Source organism: Epinephelus lanceolatus, chromosome 22, assembly GCF_041903045.1.
Source record: "Epinephelus lanceolatus isolate andai-2023 chromosome 22, ASM4190304v1, whole genome shotgun sequence".
In the NCBI taxonomy this organism is placed as follows: domain Eukaryota; kingdom Metazoa; phylum Chordata; class Actinopteri; order Perciformes; family Serranidae; genus Epinephelus; species Epinephelus lanceolatus.
In genome coordinates this window covers 25,674,170-25,689,923 of record NC_135755.1, presented here as the reverse complement: position 1 = coordinate 25,689,923, position 15,754 = coordinate 25,674,170, and the positions used below count along the sequence as shown (strand labels likewise).

At 41.2% G+C, this 15,754-nt stretch overlaps 1 protein-coding gene and 1 long non-coding RNA gene across 6 annotated transcripts in view; one reads left to right on the top strand and one right to left on the bottom strand.

The window, feature by feature from the left end:
* LOC117246050 (ADAMTS-like protein 1) overlaps positions 1 to 15,754 on the top strand; it is a 124,411-nt gene that overhangs the window by 23,432 nt on the left and 85,225 nt on the right. The window lies entirely within an intron of this gene.
* Positions 11,167 to 12,529, bottom strand: LOC144459760 (uncharacterized). Its single transcript, XR_013488567.1, has 2 exons — positions 12,059 to 12,529; positions 11,167 to 11,374 (listed from the first exon to the last, which is right to left on the bottom strand). It is a non-coding gene; the product is annotated as an uncharacterized LOC144459760 (long non-coding RNA).

Genomic DNA, 15,754 nt, shown 5'->3' with positions numbered 1-15,754 from the left:
TAGAAGTTTTGGTGGATTACCTATTGTAGGTATACTTTTGAACAGTGTATGAGAACCGCCTGGGCAACTTAGGGTAGAAGAAACAATCTATAAACACAACGTTGACATTTCATCACCATATAAATTTGATATGGCGAACATTTTAGCAAACGTTTGTCGTGTTTTGCACCAGGCCAATGTAAGTCCATCACGCACTCTTCTTCTATGTCTGTTTTGGTCCCCACCCAACTTCTGAGGGAAATATCCCAGCCAGGCACCAACATTGTTAGACGCTAATATTTGGCTGAATTTAGGTTGTGACGTCAAGTGACCAAAATTCAATGCCAGGAAAACGTGTAATGACAACATCAGTTTGACGTAGAATACTAACGAGACATGATGCTGGTGTTTCGTGTTATTTATTGACTAAAATCCAACATCTTTCAAACATCTCACGCCGGCATGTCATAATGTTAATGTACTCACAACAGGAAATGATAACATTGTTAGACATTAAAAATATCGTCAACCCAATTTTCATTCCAACCACCTGTCTAACTTAAGATTCCGACATCTTTCTGATGTCATATTGATGTCCAGTGACAGCTTGGATCACCTCTTTAGCTGCTAAATGTTCCACAGTGTTTACTGGCTATTTGCTAACTTTGTTTAGCTGCTGTTTGGTGCTGGGCGGGTTGCGTACAGTGAGGTTATCTGAGCTTTTTTGTTGAAAGGAGTTGTAGTTTTAAACAAGGCTGATGAGAGCCGTGGGAGTGAATTGAAAGAGTAAAGGTGCGAGCAGTAAAGCCAAAACTCGGTGTTATCAGTGGCCAAAACTATGAAATCAACAAGTGATCCTGTACTGTTTCCAGTAAGTTCCCAACTTGCAACATTGTGTAACTTCCCCTTAATCTCGAAAATGTTTCCAGGTAGTACAGCTGACACCGCACAGATTTTCACTCTAAATGACTCACAAGCTGAACTTACAAGCTTGGAAGCTTCAACCCCACTCAACTGATAAAGTCATTAAATGGAATACCAATTGTGTCCAGCTATGTGTCACAATGTGTAGCTGATGTTCATTTGATCTGTTTACCAGTGTCTGCAGACAAAAGGCTGCTCCTTACCTGCTTCTTGGAGAACAAAAGCGGCAGAAGAAGAAAGTGCGGACTATCACGTTGCCATCAGCTTGACGAGAAGAGAGGCTGTGGACATGAGCTGACATTTTAATGGCTGCAACGTTGATTCTCAGGATAACTCAGTCTTAAATGTTGAGTAGAGAATATTACCACAAGTATCTGATTCCAGCTACAAAGACACATTAGAAGGCAACGCATTTTGCATGCCGTACTTATGGACCCATGTAAAAATCACACTTAATTAAAGAATGCGGAGTAATTGTTCCCACATATTCAGAAACTCTTACTGACTACAATGTTATCTTAACTGACAATAGCTTGTTTGGAAAAATCCTCAGTAGTTTTGGGTGAGATGAGTACAGTAACAGCCTGATAACTGAATCTTTCCATTTACACTGAACTCTAGTGCCCTCACTGTATCTACAAACTGACCGTCGACAGCAGGACAAGCTACTTTTGGCTCTGCTGTTGCTTTGGAGCGAAATGATTTTCCTGAGATAACAGAACGCTTGTCGGCTGGGCCTACAGGGAGCCCTAATGCAAAAACAAACACATGATATGCTTTCTCTCACTGTCGCTGGGCTTATATGGGAATGACCTGCCGTGCTTCGAATACAATGAACAAACAGAAGTTACTCAAAATTGCACAGGGGTAACAAAATTAGAAGGCTGCAACAGAAACATCACAGCAAACATGGAAACACCTATAGGACATTACTGTAGATGCAGTGAGTAAACATAACATTATTTACATGACAGTGTCTCACACACACACACACACATGCAGGACATAAAGTTAGACAAACAGTAGTGGGCTCACACATGGTGTCAGATAAATCTCCCACGGCGTGTTTAAGAGTTCAAATGGCGCCTCCGATCTGTCTCTTTAATACAACGGGAATGTGGAGGACAAAATGTGCCGCTCACCCACCCAGCAACCCCCCCTTCAAACGCCACTTTGGCTGCGTCCCAGATGTCAGGGACGTCACTCATCAAACCGCTCCCTCTCGCCAGCAATTACACAACTATGACAGGGATTTTGGAATAATTTTTCTTGACGTGCTATCATTGTCGCAAGTCTTTGCAATCATCCTCCATTATTGCCGTCAACTACCGGGGCTCAAGACACTTGTTTTTTGCGTGTCTATCGTGCTGAGATGCATTTTTGTAGGCTGATGTAATTAAGGTATTCATGATAGCAGATTGACCTTCCCTGAGAGATCTTTTTTCTGCTCTTTTAGTATGTGGGGCATCTGTCAGGGTTGCTGCCTGTCAATCTTCTGGGGTAATTGCACCCTCTGGAATCACTGCGTATTGACAAGACAATGGATGGATGACATTAAGCTGTCACATTATGTTGACTGTGTCATCTTAGACTGGTGGGGAAATATATTGTCGCCTCTGATCTTTTCTGTGTGTCTCAGATATGGTTCCCTGGGGTGATTGTCATATTTAGAGGACCCTAGACAAATCACTGGGTTTCCCCAGCTCGTCTGTCAGAGCGATGATGATGTTGTGGTTTGTTTGGCTGCAGGAGAATGTCAAGTCAAGTGGCGATGTCTGGGAGCGTCTGCCAGACGGAGCCTTGGACCCTTTTGAAAAGGGAATCATGTTATTGTCAGCATTTGTTCCGGTATTGTTGGACAGTATGAACCTTACTGTTTACAAAAACAGGGCACTTTCCTGGCCAGAGTTGCCTGTATATGATAGATTGTTACCCCAAATGAAATTGCTTTGATGATGATGGATATCTAAGAATGTATTACAAATAAATTAGAGATTACATGTAAAATTTCTCTTTTAAAAATAGATCTCCCCAGTGTAAGAAAATGCACGAGACACTGAACTGCACTGAGGCTCCTATGCTGTAAGTTGTAGTGTGCTGTAAGAAAGAACATGTCCTCATTAAATAGATCTATATGCTAGGATGAATAAAAATGAGGGAAGCAAACACTTTATGTAATAATCATAAGTGTAGGTTTGCCAGCCTAAATATAGTGATTGTGTATCATTCTGAGACTACAGAGTAGCCCATGTTGGCTTTTAAAAACTTGATCACCAAACAAATTCTTAAAGAAAATCCCTCCAGGCCATAATTTGATGATTTGGGTTATATAATTTATAAAAATTACGGCTGCAGCTCTTGAGTGTTGAAGGATGTGGTCACTATTATGCACACACTAAAGAGACAGCGATGGACAGAAAAGTTTAGGTCTAAGTAACAGGCAGAAAACTTACTGGTAACCATCCAAAATTCTTTCCACTTTGTGCCCACTGTGCAGCTGGCTTCTAGCAATGCAAAACACAATTGAAGAATGGAGTGTGGATTATGGAGCCGAGGACTGGATAGTTAAAGATGCCACGCTACAGGCAGGGCAGCATTTCATTATTTGCCTCGCTGCCAGCCAGATGAGATCAGGGCTCGAGAATGCCGCAGAATATGGAAATTAAGATTGTCCGATGGTCAGGCAGCTCCGCAAATGAGGGGCTTAATTTGGGAGCAGGAATGCAGCAGCGATTCGGTGGTAACCGCAGACGGCGCTCTGGAGAGGACCAGGGCTTTCATGGCGCATGTTGATGTCGGCGAAAAACAGTTTAGGAAACTCGGCGGAACAAATTTGTTGGCCCTCACTGTGGTATGAGAACGGGGTCTTCACAGATTGCAGTTTTTCTCTCGTGTACTAGTAAAGTGTCCTTTGCAAGTACCTTGCTGAACACCACCAAGTTTTAATCTGTTTGGCCCTCAGTGATGTGCGGTCGTGATTCAGGCCAACAGCTTGCCAGGTTTGTTCTTTGTCTATTTAAAAGAAAACAGCGATTACTGGATTGGTCTTCTGGGAGGTCTGGCATGGACGGCTTTGCATGCATTTCATGGTTGGATCCATGTTTGGGACATTGCCACTGTCAATTGTGCAGAGGCTTACAATGGGATGTTATGTTGAATTAAATGGGTAAAGTGGTGAAATGAACAGATCTGAGGGTGCTACTTGATTTTTGTCCACTGAAAAACAGCCAAAAGGTTAAAGATTCATAATATGCTGCACCATATATTCAGAAGGAATATTGCTGAACACATTTTTGTGACATATTGGAAGCTTTGGAAGTTTCTGAATAACTTTTTTGCATGTTTTTTGATATTTTAGACACTATACATAAATAAATTGTGGGATTTCCCAAATGTGTTACAGCAGAGGCTGTGCAAAAAAAAAGACATAAAAAAGTGAACAGTGCACTTTTTCACTTGAGATTCCATTTCTGTCTCTTTTTGAAGACCGATGACAGAAAAATGTTAGTTTGAGCTCCCAGGTCAGTACAACCTTCAAATGAGCTGGTCAAATGATCTCAAACTTGTACTCCTGCTCAGTCCTGATGAGATGTTTGTTTTTACACCAAAAAGAGCAGTTTGGCTCACAAAAATTATACATGCTTACTAACTAGAGCATTATATTGAATGCCATATTAAAGTCTAACTTTACTGCAGTAAAAGTAATAAATTGTGCCATATCAAAATCATTTTTTGATTTAATGGAAAGTAGTTAAAAGTATTTAATTTCACCCCTCTAATGAGGAAAATGACTCAAACCTGAAAGGAAAGTTAAAGGAGAATTCCTAGAGCGCCTCAACAAAAGCCCACATAAACTTTTATCATCAATCATCCAGTGACAGTCACCTTTATGTGTGAAATTACCCCGGTGTTTTGAATCAGTCGTGCAGCAGCACACATGTACTGAACAGTGAACCCGTTGGCCCGCTACGTGTGGAACATTGTGTTGTAATTGTGCCACCCAGCTGTCAATTTTAATCCTTCTACGAATTGATATGATGAAGGACGACAGATGTTTGTATTTGTGTGTGTGTGTGTGTGTGTGTGTGTGTGTGTGTGTGTGTGTGTGTGTGTGCGTATGCAGTATTGTGGTTACTGTACGACTGAAACTCTGAATGGAAATCCACTGCTTAGTTATGGCTCTCCTGAACACACCACCACACCATCCTTCTTTTGTAGCTGCTTTTGTCAGGGCGGGCGCTCTTGTGTTTACACACTTGCCATCACACACAGCTTCATTACTGATTGAACTTGGTGGTCACGGTTACTTAACGCCACTGAGAGAGCCGCAGTTCGGCCAATGAATTGATCAGACTAATGAAAAGCTGTGATGGAGAGCTGTAGCACAGCTGCAGCAGACTCCACTCTGTCCATGTCTGATGGTTGGACTGCTGCCAGTGTTGTGTTAATGTGATAGTATGCAGCGTTCACTCTCACTATGCAGCGGGCATGGTTCTCAGTGATGCTTTAAGTTAGTTACAGTGTGCATATGTGCTGGATATTAGACTGAATACAGGTGTTTTACACTTATTTACACCAAACATACAGTAGTGTTTGACAGATAGATATCAACAAGTATAATGTTAACTGCGTCGCCATCTTAGTTAAGTGTGAAAGCATACTGACATTTTCCAAATAGAGTGTGCCAGTAAACCCGGAACTCCGTTAGCATTTTTAGCACTTCCGGTTCTCTCGTCTAAAAGTCAATACGTTTTTTGAATGGGATTTTGGTAAAATGCCTCAAATGAGGTCTGTGGTTAACAAAAGCTTAAGAGATTCAGGTTTTGTTCTACGACATAAAACACATCAGTAAATACCCTACATGTAAATTTTGAAGCTTTTACATGTCGTCAAAGAGGCGGTTGCTAACAAGTTGCTCAATACGACTACAAACCCTGTCGGGGACATTAAACGTCATCACCCCCGAACAGGCGAGAGTGCTGGCAGTCCACCATTACAGCTTCTTATTTAGCTGAAACAGTCCGATTTCCCCATTATACAATGTTTTTAAAATAAAGCGGCCGAAATCAGTTGAAAGCTTAGTGGCGGTGACGTCAAGAGTCATGCGACCATGGAGTAGTCATGTAGTCCGTTAAAGCCTAACGTTAGCTTTTTACTTCTGGCGATCGAATTTAAGCTTCAAATGCGGTATGAAAGGTGTTCATATGTGAAGATTATCTCACTGAACAAAACCTGTAAGTGTCATAGACTTGTGTTAGCCACAGAGCTTATTTTCTGACATAATCCAAAACGCAATGCAAAAATCACATTCACTTTCTCTTCCAGGAACCAGCGCGATGCTAAATTTCTGCTAATTTTCCGTGCTTTTCCAGCAACTTTTGTGCCACCAAACTTGAGTTTTTTAAGCCATAACGTGGTATTTTCCTATTAACTATAACCAAATGCTTTTTGTGCCTAAACCTAACCACCCAAGTTTTTAATATACCTACTACAATTTAATGTAATAGCCATCATATCCGTGGTTTGCAGAAACATACAATGCTTACATTTTTCTGGCGATTTGGTTGCCCAATCCATCTTGTAAATGTTAAGGTATTTCACTGGACACGTGAAAAGTTTGACTTGTTCGTGGCCCAAGATAAAAAGTCACGCTATCACCAAATTCATGGGGATTCATCCCTTGTGGAGCTTTAATATTTTGACCAAATTTCGCGGCGATCCATCTTACTGTTGGTGAGATATTTCACTTTAGAGCCACACCACTAGCATGGCTTGTTATTGGTGTTACTAAGTTACTTAAAGGGGCTTGGTTATATTTCATTTCAGTATCTGTGACTTGTAGGCTTTCCCTGAAATAATGGATAGGACCCAAAAGCTCTGTTACAATTGCATTCATCACACATGATGTAATAATAAATGTGTGTAATTTTAACTTGTTGCACCAGTGCAGGGAATTGGCCACAGACAGAAAAGCTTTATTTAAAACGATCCTGCTGTATTTATTTTGCTCAAATTTCCACAGATAAAGTTGCTGTATTTCTCTTCATCTCTAAAACTTGTATACCAGCCCAGATGGTTTCTTGAGACAACCTATCCCTGCCCCCCTCATTGTAATTGATAACATTTGGAAGCTCCTCTTTGTGGGAAACAAAATGATGGATTTGGGCAATCTGCTTTTGAGCCTAAGGTCAGTAAGACAGAGGAGGAAAAGATGGATGATTTTGGGAAACTGACTCTGTCTCACCCTGTGAAAACGTGATTTGGTCATGATTGTCCACCCTCGCTTGCTTGAGTTTCACACTCTTACATAACCTTCCCGCCTGTGTTACAAGCTGGAATCAGCTATAACAAAGGGCCAAGGCCATCCATCATGAGCAGAGGCAGTAGTCAGGCAAACAAGTGGCTTTTTTGTCTTTAAGTGGGTGTGATGGAAGATGCAAACTGGGTGGATGTCTTAAAGCAGAGCTATTATGTCAATGCTGTGTCCAGCTGAGGCCTCTCAGCTGCTCCTTTTTCTTTCGCTCATTGGACGGGGAGCTTGGTCCAACAATGCTGGACCACAGGGAAATAACTAAAAGAATTTGATGATTCAAGACCAAAATCCATGTCAGTGTTTTTCATTTTTTTATGTAATCTCCATGAGCTACTGTATGTTCTCCATCTACATCAATGTGTCGACTTAAAAAATGTTTTTGGCTCTCTGCTTTTAAGCACTGAACATTGTGAACATGAATCCTCTTGGCCACAGCACATCACTCAACAGCTTTTGGTTCAACATTCAAGTCCTGCATGACATTCCTCCTGTGTATGGCACAGAAACTTGCTGCTAGAAGAACTGGCATGTTTGTGATGTGTCTGGATCTGCTCTCTCCTCCCCTGCTCCGTCACTCTGCCCTTAATAGCATCAAGATGGGAACCCATGTGGGCCTGTCAATATTTTCTTGCTGGCACTGTATACAGTATACTACATGACCCAATGGGCCAGGTGTGTCAGTCCCTTCTCAGAATCCTCTTATTGTGTTTTGCTGTATCTTTCAGGGGGCCTGCTACAACCTTGTTTCGACACAAGGAACACATCAAGTAGTTATTTCTCAGCCCTATAGCTGCCAGTCATTCAGTAGTATTCTAAAAATGAATAAAATTGGGTTTTGGCCATGTACCTCAGGGGCTGGGGATCTGATCCCTGACCATCCCGACTCACAGCACAGTTTCTGTTGTTGCCATCTTTGGAGCTGCTGTCCTCCCGGCTCAAAGTCAGTTTCACATCTGCCTGGTTAGCACAAGCTAACATAGCAGCAGAGGCTAAACAGTACCGGCAAACATACACAGACACAGAAACCACTCAACTCTGTCATTACACTTATTAATACGTGTTTATTCAAATATTTCTATTGATTTTACATTCGAACAATCAACCACAACAGTACTCAACAGTGTGGAACATAAAAGCAGATACTTATGCACTTATTAAGGGATATCCACACACAAAAGGAGTTGGAGGTGGATACATTGTACTAGCAAACGGGAATTCAGTCTAAAAATAGGGGGGAAAAAACAGTTGCCAGACCTTATAGTACGCTGGGTGGGACCTTGGGCAGTTAATGAAAGATGTTTGAGTTTGAGATGAGACGTTACCTCTTCTACCCAACGTCTGTGAGACAGTAGCCTGACGGTCCTCTAGCTAAAGAGTGTCAGATGTCTTGCAAATAGGGTGGAAAATGCTGTAGCCTCTGCCTGATAAGTTGTTACGGATCTCACCCGTGAATAACTGTAAGGTAGCGTTAGCTGTTTAATCACTTTAAGGGTACTGGTATTGGTGCTGGTATCAGAACATTGTCTTATGATGCCGAAATTGCTGGTATGCTAGCAAACAGTTGCACATTCATACACCCAGAAATATGTAGCAACATTAGCGATCATTTGGAGTTGTGTTTCTGGTGACCAGACGAATGTAATGCTAATATTCACTCTCCTTTTAACTCTGTTTTGGTCTCAACCAAATCCTGGTTCTTTACTCGCTACACATTTCCCTATGTTCAGCTAGCTAGTTTAGCTGGTTGCTAAACCAGTTTAGCTGGTTGTTATGTTTATTTGTCCCTAGACAGTTAGGATACAGTGGGTTATCAGAGCTTTCTCGGTCAAAACAGTTTCCTCATGCTGCTGGAAAAGGTTGAGGAATCATAATAGGGCCCTAAATCCAAAACGGTGAACAGAAAGATGCTCAGGTGTGTTGTAGAGCTGAGCGAAGCTGCTGACTTGAGTGATAATTCTCTGTGTTTTCTTCACTATTGGTGACATCTTGTGCATTACACATATTCATTTGATCAGTTATTAATATAAATATATCGATGAGTGCAGCTTTAAAAAATGATCAGAAATTATATAATAAAAAAATGATACTTGACGTCCAAGTATCGCTACGATATTGCCAAGCAAAATATCACGATACTATGCTGTATTGATTTTAACAAGTAATACACTGTAGACACTGTACACTGTAATACACTTTAAATTGGTTAATTATTTTTCTTGTCTGGCTTTAAGTGCCGTAATTATTACTTATGTCATTATTTCATGGTTGTGTACCCATATTTATGTGATTGATTTTTATGAATATTGGTTTGTTTTGTACTAACTTCACACAGGAACTGTTTTTGTAGGAACTATGATGACATTTTATGTGGCGGGTACACATGTAGTAGCAATTATTCTCCAAGAAGACACATGAAGTGTCAGAAATTTATGCTCCGCCTGAAGGTTTAAAAGTGATTTTGCTGCGCCCGTTTTGAAGTTTAATTTTTGTGCAGAGTGGACTCATTCCCTCTCGGGTGTGTGCAGCCAGTGAGTTCAATGGGGAATTTGATGACGGTGATATTGAGACGAATAAATCCATCAGTAAGGAAGAACAATGGGGCTGTCTATTTCCTGGAGGGAGGCAGGCTACTGACAGGCTACTTCCCTCTGTCTAGTTCATATACCAGTCAGATTAAAGTTATTGCCCTTATTCCTTCAGACAGCTTGAGTATTTTTTACATGGAGAGAAATGTTGCAGCTTCCTGAGGAGGCCTCTAACCACTACATCAGAATAACATTTTCTGCACAGCAGCTCACAAGGGACTAAACAGGATCTTTGTAGTCCGCTTATTTTCTGTATCAAATCAACACCTTTGCTGTGGCGCACCAACTCCACATAATGATCCCATTAGCTTTCCAATCAAACATTTCAGTGATATAACTATCACAGAGGGAGAGTTGTGTCAGCACAGTGTCTGTGGTATACAGTATGTATTGCATTTAGAAAAAAGTGGTTTGTGGTGTTGCAGTATTTTCCGGTACTGGCATTGTCACAGCGCTCCGTGCTGTTCTCTAAGCTGTCAAAAATCTTTTGAGGGCCTCATTAAAAACCTCCACATTAAATATAATAGCAGTTGTTACCTGAGCGGGGAAACCGCACCGTGTCTGGTGCAGAGATTAATGTTAGCGGTGGAGCTATTTTTGCATTGAGATGTCTCCCTGCTGGCTAATGGGATACAAAAGGCTTCGGCACTGGGTTTCATAGCTCCATCTGTTTGTACTGTAAGCCCGGAGAAGTCAGCACTGGAGTGTCACACCACATAATTAGCTCCATGAAGAACCCTCGTGGCCCCACACATGGTCAGCAGGTGGACTAACCTGTCTACTTAGCAGGAAATATGCTACTTGCTAATGCTGCACACTTGGACCGGTCAAGCGCTCAAGTTGCAGTCAGCTTGTGGTCAGCCCGGGAGTGAAGAATTGTGATTTATTGTAAGGGCACAGCCGGTGTGAGCATTACAGTATTTGGTCTCTGTTTGTATTGCAGGCTGATATTCTGTGGTCAGAGAGGGATTTTCGCAAAAGCCAGCGGATAGTTAAAGAAAAATGGCTGGTGACAACTATGCTATAAAATGATCGATGATGACCTCTTTAGATGAGTTATCCTGTTGCCTTGTACAGAGAAACCACGGGACATGGTTAGTGGACTCAGACCCTGAATATCGCTCACATTATAACAGGGGCTGTTTCTGTAACCATCTATTTTGTTCCTTCGTATTAACTAAAGAGACATATACTTATCGCACAGACATGAAACTGGTATCCTATCATCTTTGCAAGAATAATAACTATTCCTTTGATGTTAAAGGATTTGTTCCTTGTGCTTTTTATGCTATCATCATCATCATCATCATCATCATCACAAATGAATGTCAGTGAAAAGGATCCCATTAATAATCACACCATTCATGAGTAGTCAAAATATATTTATTAAATATGGAGTAGTAAAAACTATTATACATATTTACAAAGCCTTAAAAAGTCCACTTAGTGTTGTAAATGTAAGGCTTTACATTTCAAATTCACATCATTGCAGTCTCTAGCAGGCAGTAACAGTCAAGTCTGGGAGGTGTGTGTGTCTTGCTGACTGCTTCCTGTCAGATGATGAACACAACACCTGCAAGAGGAAAATATTAACAGTTAGAACGATTGCATCTAATCATTTAGTGTGATTCCTCTGATGTTGATATATGTTGCAATATGCAGGCTAAAGTCCAGCTGCTTGTGATACTTGTTGTGTAAACCATGTGTAAAGGTTTACAACATGCGTCACCGAGGCACCCTTGCTTACGTCCAAGGCATGACATGCTTGCGTCTTGAGGAGCCTTTTATTAAGCTTACATTGATAATGGTGGCCATGTGAGAATTTTATTGTTCTGCGTTGACGGAATAGTAATGGACTCTTGCAACACCCCCTTCATCATCAACACCTGCTATACTTTTCAGTCACTTTTCAGAGTCTGCAGAATAGCAATTTTCTGAAAGCATTTTTTATGTTTTGTTTCTTTTGCACTGCACAGCATTATATAAAAGACACATAATTTTTCAAACATATTAATATAATATAATTAAATAATATACAAAGTATTTATGGGTACATACTGCATCAAACACACATTTACGTGTGCAATTAAGAAGTTTAATTACAAAATTTTAAATGTAGGCAGCAATTAAACATTTTTATCTGGATTATTTTTAAGTTTCACTGTAAAAGATCACATTTAGTGAGGTACCTGAAAATATTCAAATTTTGAAGCATTTTCTGCCACAAAAACAAGAAACAGTGAATGGTGGCTCTCACCTGTTTCTCCTCATTTGCTAACTTGAAGGCAAATATGTTCTCCAAGTGTTCTAAGTAGCCTTCAAGTTCCTGGCAGGTGTCAAGAGCGTCTTTGTGACCCATCCATTGAGGCTTTCTGTCCATTATCATCCTCCTGATGCACAGCCTGCTCCTCACAAAGGCCATATCCGGAGGGTACCAGTCTTTGGAGCTCCTTTTCATCACACTTTGATATTTCTTGGTTTCTTCTCTATGTCTGCGCTGAACAGATGGAAAGCTGCAGAGTTCAGGTGAAATGGTCAATCCCACTGCCATGGTTTTTAACAAGCAGTAGTAAACCCCTCACATCTGAATGTGCTCTTGCTTCTGTCTGTTGTTCAAGCAGAACTGCGCAGCCTGTCATCCGGTGTCTGGAGTGGAGTGAAGAAACTGCGTTGTTCCGAGCCAAGTCTTAAGCGGCCAAAGTCTTGTGTTTATTGAGGATGTTGACGCCATCAGTGCTCTTATCCTCTCTATCTCAAGTTTATAAGACGTCGGGCCAATAGAATTGTTTTTTATCACACTACCTTTCTGACGTCTGTGTGATCCTCTTCTGTCATCAGTGATAACCATATACGGGTGTGGTGCGCCCAACACATCAATATATGGTCATTCAACTGTTGTCCTCATAACAATGTTGTAAAAAATGTGTTTTGTCTTCTACTGCCTTGTATAATCCATGTAAAGCAGTGTTAGGTAAATGAGTGACCTTTTTTGGAATTATATACAGATTAGCGGTAGTTTGCAGACATGCAGCAGTTTGGAGAAGCAGACTGCTCAATGTTTACTGGTAAATGGAGGGAAAACAAAAAATACAGATAGTCATGGTAAATGAATTGTACTGTCAAAGAGGTAGGCCTCACCATTTTGAGTTCTTGGCCTCACTGTGGAGCCAACAATGGAGGCATTGTGTTTTTGGGTTTTCTGTCTGTCCCTCCCTTTTGAACATGATATCTCATGAACATCTTAAGGGAATCTCTTCATATTTGGCAAAAACATTCACTTGGACTCAGCAATGAACTGGTTAGACTTTGGTGGTCATAAGTCAAAGGAAAAGTCGATGTGACCTTTTCTGTCTCGATAATACCTTGAAGGAATTCCTTCAAATTTGGCGCAAACGTTCACTTGGACTCAGTAATGAACTGATTGGATTTCGGTGGTCAAAGGTCAAGGGTAGTGTGATGCTGCATCTGTCTCAGTTTCATGAACATGAACAAGAATTTCTTTAAATTTGACACAAACGTGCATTTGAACTCAAGAATACACTGATTAGAATTTTGTGGTTGAAGGTCGTCAGTCAAGGTCAGTGTGACCTCGCAGAATATTTTTTTGGCCATTGAGAATTTTATTGTTCTGCTTTGACACAATAGTAATGGACTCTTGCAACACCCCTTGCATCACCAACACCTGCTTTACTTTTCAGTCACTTTTCAGAGTCTGCAAAATGAAAATTTTCTGAAAGCATTTTCTTATGTGTTTTGTTTTTTTTGCATTGCACAACATTCCATAGTATTAATGGGTACATACTGCATGAAACACACATTAAAGCACCGGGAGGGTGCAATTAAAAAGTTGAATTACAAAACTTGGATGTAGGCAGCAATTAAAAACATCTTTTATCTGGATTATTATAAAGTTTCACTGCAAAAGATTACATTTAGTGAAATAAATGAAAGTGTTTGAATTTTGAAGCATTTTCTGTTACATTACTGTAAAACAAGAAACAGTGAATGGTGGATCTCACCTCTTTCTCCTCATTTGCTAACTTGAAGGCAAATATGTCCTCCAAGTGCTGTAAGTAGCCTTCAAGTTTCTGGCAGATGTCAAGAGTGTATTTGTGACCAGGCACACTGGAAAACTGTCTACATGTGGCAAAGTACCTGCTCTGGATGAAGGGAAGACTAAGGCATGTATGAATAGAAAGAGGACGGACCCACCGGTCTGTGTGGGTTCAGTATTAATTTCTCCTTTGTCTTTGTTGTTCAGCGATGTGGCAGTTGGTCTTTGTTGTATTTGTCCTGCCCCCCCCTCTGCTCTGACAGCTGGGTAAAAAGTGAGCACTTTACCCAAAGTTCGCTCAGCAGCTGGTCTCACTGGCATTTCAGCATAGTGTAAATACATGGTGCTCCCATGAAAGAAAGAAAAAACAGCCCTAATAACTAGAAATGAAAATCCCATTTCATCCCATAAAAGATTTTTGTCAGAGCTCCCTTTCTCCCATCACTTCAAACTGCCTTCCTCTTCCATTGAGTTTGCACTTTCAACTGATCCGTCCCTGCATTATGTTCTGCACCAATATCCTGTTTTAACAGGAAATACATCAAATTAAACAGGTAACGTGCTGTTTCATGAGGACTTTCAAAGGTCGTGTCAAAGAAGTCTCATGCATCATTACGATGATGCCATGCATCGTAATGAGGCATTTAAACACGGGAGTAACAGAGCGTGAACGCAAAGGGATGTGATGACAGCGCCAGGAATATTCTCCATCTATCAAAGATAGATTCCCCCCCTCGAGGCTTCATTCCTGGTGCTGCTCAAGATGAGAAGTGTTCGGAGTTGAAGAGGACAGCGATGGAGACAAGTTGAGCTCCCTGCCACTCTTCTCCTCATGCTCGCCAGACAGACTGCACTTGGGAGACGGATATCAGTAAATCAAGTTGAGAGAAATCTGGCAGAGAATCTGGGGAGAGAGTACATCTTCAAAGGCGGGCAGAGAAAGAACATTGAGATAACTAAATAATCCATCAGGAATCAGAGAATGTGATGAAAGTGGTGTTTCACTTTTATTTAGTTTCCCAGAGAGCTTAGTCATGAGCTGTTGCATCGCAGGTATCCTGTGTGAGCGCCTGAAGTGAAAATTGCAACCATCAGTGTTTTCTTCCTCTTTTACACAGAGGGGTGTCTTGTTGCCACAGGCGAGCCAAGACCCTGTCATGGCCTTTATGACTCCTACCTTTATCAGTCCCGAAATCCTAAAGTGGCCGTGGGCTTTGCTTTGTAATGAGTAAACATTCAACTAAGTGCCCCATAATCCCATGATTCCTTTATGGCGAGCAGAAAAATTCTCCAGCGGATCGATGTGTGGGGGCCAGGGACAGATATGGCAAAAGTCCTAGGATGAGAAAAAGGGTGCCCTTTTTCCTAGCTTATGAAAAGAGGAGTGGAGAAGGAGAGGAAAAGAAGGCCACAATGTTTCCTCCTCCAAAATGTGTTAAGTAAAAGCTCACATAAATCCCCTTGAAAGTGGATTAGCAAAAATATCTTTTCCTCTTAGGTTTCATTCAGACAGGAGCCAGTCTCTAAAACGGGGTGTCCTTATCTAAACATTGGACGGAATTTTATTAATCAAAGGCAGCAGTGCGCGAAACATAAGTCTAGGTTTTGGCCTAGTGCAGCACAGTAAGAGACACTCGCTTTTCACAGTTTCCACCCAAACAGTGGAAGCTGGCACCACGTTATAGGAAAGCTCAATTATAATATCAGGTTGGTGTTATTACTGTTGATTATGTGCTTTTGAAGACCCGTCTTGCCCCTGAGTTCACTTCCTCTCCTCTTCCCTGGCTGAGACGCGCTCTTTGAAATCGAACTCGCCTCGGAGGTTAATGAATCACCGGCCTGGTTCCCTGTTTTACTTTCACCCTTACCCTTTGTCACATTGACATGCACATACACACT